Genomic DNA, 6255 nt, shown 5'->3' on the forward strand with positions numbered 1-6255 from the left:
ATGCACTGGAGAAGGAAATGGCAACCCACTCCAGTGTTCTTGCCTGGAGAATCCCAGGGATGGGGGAGCCTGGTGGGCTGCCGTCTATGGGGTCGCACAGAGTCGGACACAACTGACGTGACTTAGCAGCAGCAGCAGTCAGACCCTACAAATCCACCACTCCACTCTTTCTGTCTGGGCTCTTAAGATTCTGCCAGGGTGTTTTCCTTTCTTATTTCAGCAAATCCAGCAAAGCAAGCCTTGCCTGTTCAGTGGGTTTTTTTGACACTGTTTTGCTAAAGCCTAAAGTTGACAAAAGCTACAAACACAAAAATCAATAGTTTATCTATAGGATAGCAAGGCATGCCTAGAAATAGAATTGGGAAACAATCTTTCCATGATATGTAGAGCAATAATAAAATGCTTATAAACAACGTCCACAAGGAAGGCACAGGATCTGTATAAATAAAGCAATCGAGTCATTCTGAAAGAAGTAATGGAAAATGCCAACAAAGTGGAAAAGTGTGAGAAGAATAAAAGTACCAATTTCTCCCACGTTATCATAGAATTTGTACAGTCTTAAAGGAACACAATACTTTACATTTTACCATGTTAAACAACCAGCACTGTTCTCAGATTGGCAGCTTTAGATGAAATACGAGTGGAGTGTTACATCTTTAATTTATTTCGGCAGGTAAACAGTATTAAACTATATGAGCATTAGTCTTAACTTTATAAAAATAAATAAGATTTAATTACATCTTCAAAAGCATTTACAGTCAGCTTAAGTCATTCTGATTTATTTATATTTTTCATTCTAATGTATCTTTTAATTTTAAAGATAATGTTGAAGTAATATAATTTTCTTTGAACAAATCTAGGTGATCTATTGAAGGGAAAGTAATGTTTAGATGGAAAAAAATTTAGTCATATTTTGTAAACTTTTATTACCTTCATTTCAGCAAAATCACTGTTTTCAATTATTTATATAAATATCCCTTCCCTTCAACAGAACATGAAAGCTGTGCAGTGATAGTCAGTGGTCTTGGATATTTTGTCAAATTTCAGTCACATAGCACCCATAATTTCACACATTTTATAAAGTCTTGTCTTGAAGAGTCACATATTATTTGATAGTTTATTGGCATTTGTAATTTTATCTTTAAAAGTGTAGACACATCACACACTCACCTCACTTGTACTGTTGCTCACGACTGTTAGGAGAGGCTATAGGAGGGTTCCTGAATTCATCTGAAAAGCTGGCAGTGGGGTGAGGAAGTGCAGGCGTCCCGAGGAGGTGGAGTGGGAACGGGCACAGGTGGAGCCTGGAGAAGCTCTAGGTCCAGAAAGGTACAGAGGGACTTTCACCAGAGTTTCTTGACCATAGTACTTATTTATTTTATTTTTGCCATGGTATCTTTATGCTTTTATTTGTACATTTTACTACTGTAATACAGACCGACAAGATGTAAGACCAGTATTGGGCTGTGGTAAATTCAGCAATGTCATATCACTTAAGACCTATCTGGTCTTTGGTGAGGATTATTCTCAATGTCATACTCTATGAAGCTACAGCATCCAGGTTTTACAATATGAAAATACAGTATCATGGGTCTGAAATGTTTCTGAAACAATCTCATAAGAAATAGGAACTTTTATTTACTTTTTAAATATTTATTTTTCTGCACCTGGTCTTGTTTGCGACATGTGGGATCTAGTACCCTGACCAGGGATTGAACCCAGGCCCCTTGCAATGGGAGAAGAAATACTTTTTCCCCTGATTTTTATTTAGTTGTTAGCTCTGAATATGGCAACTAAGGCTCTATATAGGAAGAGTTGGTCTGGATATGATGAAGAATTTAAGAATAGAAGACTTAGAGGTTTTGTTGTGATAAATAAAGCAAAACAGGGAAAAGGGCAAGTAATACTGCTTTAAATGTGAGATAAGTGGAAGTTCAAAAACAAGAAACGTGGTGGGAAAGGCCACTCCAGTATTTATTGAGGAAATATTGTGTGATGGGCCAGGCAGGTTCCTATCCCATGAACTGTACATTCTAGTGGGCAGATGGGACAGACCATTTTCTGAACCCCAAGCGTGCCCTGGACATGTTTTTACTAGCAAGTGTTGTTGGACCTATTTAAGTTGTTGTGTGAAGCAGCGGAATCTGGTGAGTCAAAAATGCATAAGTTCTGACACTCTGCAGGTTGTGAGGAAGGCCTTACAAACAGGTTTTAATGAACAGATTTCACTCCTTGTGTTGTTTTCATTAAATACTAACATTTCTGTGATGAGGCAGAACCAAACAGGGTCAAAATCACACATGGATCATTGGAGCTAAGACTTTTAAAAAATGTTTATTTATGTATTTATTTCAGTGAAGGCAATGGCAACCCACTCCTGTACTCTTGCCTGAAGAATCTCATGGACAGAGGAGCCTGGTGGGCTGCAGTCCGTGGGGTCGCTGAGGGTCGGGCACGACTGAGCAACTTCACTTTCACTTTTCACTTTCCTGCACTGAAGAAGGAAATGGCAACCCACTCCACTGCTCTTGCCTGGAGAATCCCAGGAACGGGGGAGCCTGGTGGGCTGCCGTCTATGGGGTCGCACAGAGTCAGACACGACTGCAGCGACTTAGCAGCAGCAGCATGTATGTATTTACGGCTGTGCTGGGTCTCTGCTGCTGCGTGGGCTTTCCTCTGGTGGCAGCAGATGGGGGCTCCTCTCTCACTGCAGCACCTGGGCTTCCCATTGCAGTGGCTTCTCTGTTGGCATGCAGGTTTCCATACTTGTGGCACAGGGGCTCAGAAGTTGTGACTCCCGGGGTCTATGGTGTGTGTGCTTAGTAGTGGCCTACAGGCTTAGTTGCCCCACTGCATGTGGGATCTTCCTGGACCAGGGGTGGATCCCATGTCTCCTAAATTGGCAGATGGATTCTTTACCCCTGAGCCACCAGGGAAGCCTTGGAGTTAATCTTTTAATAAGTAAGCCTCAAAAAGAAATAACAGAGCCTCAAGGATGACGATGGTCATCTTACTTGCATTCATCTTCCTAATAATAATTGCTGGTATTTATTGAGTGCTCTTTGTGTACCACACATCAGTATGTACTTTAAATGCATTATCCAATCTGTTATGTAACTATACCAAAGATATGTTGGATATTGATGTTTAATGTCCCATTTTCAAGTAAAGTACACTCACCACCATCTATTAATATTATGTCTGTTTCCAGGAGCTCAGTTTCTCTGGCTTAATCCTGTTATGGAAGGCTTGCAAGACACACATCTCAGCAGGTTATAGCTGAAGGCTTTTCTTTTAATGTATTATTTTATCATTTACACTTAATATTTTTGTGTTATATCTACTGGTGTTGTTTCTAACTAAAATTAGTCCATTTCTAAGTAAGTACATCTTATGATGTCAACATATTATTTGTGATTTTTTTCTCTGTTAAATTCTATAAGCATATCCTTTTATTTGAGCCAATTATAGAATTCTGCTCTCACAATGACATATTTAAATTGTTTAAATAGATACCCACACAAATTCTCATTTATACTAAGGAGCTGGTTATTTCTGAAGTCATGGAAAAATAAACAAAGAACAGCTGGTTGAGCCATCCTATAAAAAAGTTGACTTTTAAAATTTTCTCATATTTTCCTTTAAGTTCTCCATGTTTCCCATCCATGATAAACCAAGATTATATAACAGAAATTTTCAAATTAGGCTTAAATTCCAAAATCAAGTTTCAGTTCAAATCCTTTCCAAGAGAACTAGTTTTCCCAACTTTTTCTCTTTTTCTCAAATCTAATCAAAACATTTGCAATAATTAAAATTCAAAACCTCAGGGTCTCATCAAGTTTACTTTTATGTGTCTGCCTCAATAGGGAACAATTCGACCTCTGCATTTCTAGTGGAAGGACTTGCCACCAAAGGGCTATGCCACAGGCCTCTTGACTAGGAGTACACAGCTTAAAACCTGGTGTTTATTAAATGTGCACAATATTGGGATGTAATTGGCATTTTAAAAAATTCAGTAATGCCCATTACAAGTATCTGGACAGACTCAAAAATAACTGGTTAACCTTAAAATAAAGAGAACCACCATTTAATAACACATTTATACCTTGGTAAGAATGAGACAGTGTGACCTAGGAGAGTCTAGAAATTCTTGGATTATTTATAACAACATGGTGATAGCTTTCTCAAGGTGCTTTCTTAAACCCAGCAAGCCACTGGGCTCCATCTGCTGCATCCACAACCCGATGATCACAACTAAGTGTAACAGACATCATGCTAGCCACATCAAATCCTTTTTCATTATCTGCTGGAACCAGTCTATCCTCTGAAGCACCAACTGCCAAAATACATGCTTGGGTGGGTTAATAATAGCAGAGTTCTTAATCCCAAACATTCCTAAATTTGAGATTGTAAAAGTGCCACTCTGGAACTTACGTGGCTGTAGTTTACCCTCTCGTGCTTTGGTTGCTAAAGAAATAACGTCATTAGCAACAGTTTCCAGTTCTTTTATATGTGCATTAAATACAATAGATGTGATGAGTCCTGCAGGAGTACTGACTGCAACACTGATATCAACAACATGATTTTGTCTTACAACTGTGTCCAACCAAGAAGAATTTCCTTCAGGAACTTTTAAACATGCCAAAGCTGAAGCTTTTATAATGAAGTCATTGATGGAAATTTTGCTTTTTCCTTGTAACATCTTCTTTCCGTACCAACAAAATTTCTCCCATATTTACATCAATAGAAAGGTAATAATGAGGTATTGTTGGCTTAGATTGCATTAACTGCTGCACAATGACTTGGCGAATGTTGGTGACTGGGATATCTGTGAAGACACCTGTAGGAACTGGAGCCACTCCTCGACTCAGGGGAGGCACAGCGGCTGCTGGAGTGGGAGCAGTTTTCATAGGCACAAAGGAGTTGATGTCCTTCTTAATGATTCTGCCATCTGGTCCTGTCCTTTTTACTTGTGTAAGGTCAATCTTCTCTGCTGCCAACTTCTTTGCAAGCGGGCTAAAGAGCACTCTTCCCTTTGGTCCAGCTGGAGCAGCTGGCCAGGGGGCTGAAGGTGGATGGGCTAGGTGGTGTGCTGGTGGTTTTAAATCAGTTAGTTCAGTTGGCCAATAGTCAGCAAACGCTGGTATATCTGCCTCTTTTTCTACAATGATACAGAGTGGGGTTCCTACAGGGACATCTCGTTTGCCTTCAGGGATCAGGATTTTTGCCTTCTTCCTGCACTTGGAAACCTATAGAGGCCTTGTCAGTCTCTGTCTCTGCCAATAAATCTCGTTCGTTTGTCTCCTCACCCACTTCTTTTTTCCCCATCTCTGAACTGTGCCCATGGTCATGATGGGAGCGAGGGCAGGAAGAACCGCCTGCATATGAGTAGGAGATGAGCTACCAGGAGCCTGAGCAGAAGGTGCAGGTGATGGAGCAGGGGCGGCAGGGGTTAGTGCCGGGGCTCCTGGTGGGGCAGGTGCTGCCAAAGAATCAAGTGTGTAATTTTTAAAGGTTTCAATATCTTCAGGCTTTTCAACTGTGATACAGATGATCGCTCCAATTGGAACATCTCTGGTACCTTCAGCAACAAGGATCTTTGCCATATAACACTACTCCACGCTCTCAAATCCAACAGTAGCTTTATCAGTTTCAACCTCTGCAATTATTTCACCCTCACTGATTTTTTTCGCCTTCCTTCTTTTCCCAGAGGGCTATGGTGCCTGCCTGCATTGAAGGGAAAACTGAAGGCAATAGAACCTTCTGATGCGTGGGTAGGCTATGCCAGCGGCGGCTAGGCGATCCCCACAGCTGCAGCAAAACGCGACTCCATGGTGTGGCCCAAGAAATGGGGCTCCAGCCGAAGAGTGCAGGGACCCCGCCAAACCCTGTGGTCTTGCTGCTGTGACGAGCCAGCCTGCGGGGTCACGCACGGAGCTCCCGGCTCCTCCCGCAAGGCCGTCCACTGAGCCCCGAATCCTGCCCTTGGTGCATTCTGAGCCCGTCGCGCACAGACGGGCCATACAGTGCCACGGACCCAACATCCGAAAAGCAACGCCGTCTCCGGAGTGACTTCTCCAAGAGCAACGCGGCGTTGCCGTCAGCCGCGCCGCGCGGCCGCAAGTTGTCGTAAAACGGTCCACAACGATTCGCCGCACCGGCTCCCCGGACCAGAAAAGTGGTGAACTTACGGTCTTTCTCCGTGAAATGGGGGCTAGGGATGACCCGGAGCGGGTCAGGGAGGCTGCTATAGAG

The 6255-nt window shown here is 42.2% G+C and overlaps 1 pseudogene; it reads right to left on the reverse strand.

Moving 5' to 3' along the window:
• Positions 1-3943: 3943 nt before the first annotated feature.
• On the reverse strand, positions 3944-5787 carry LOC120852930 (annotated as a pseudogene).
• Between the last annotated feature and the right edge of the window lie 468 nt (positions 5788-6255).

The sequence above is a fragment of the Oryx dammah genome, unplaced genomic scaffold (genome assembly GCF_014754425.2).
Source record: "Oryx dammah isolate SB20612 unplaced genomic scaffold, SCBI_Odam_1.1 HiC_scaffold_26, whole genome shotgun sequence".
Taxonomy (NCBI): Eukaryota; Metazoa; Chordata; class Mammalia; order Artiodactyla; family Bovidae; genus Oryx; species Oryx dammah.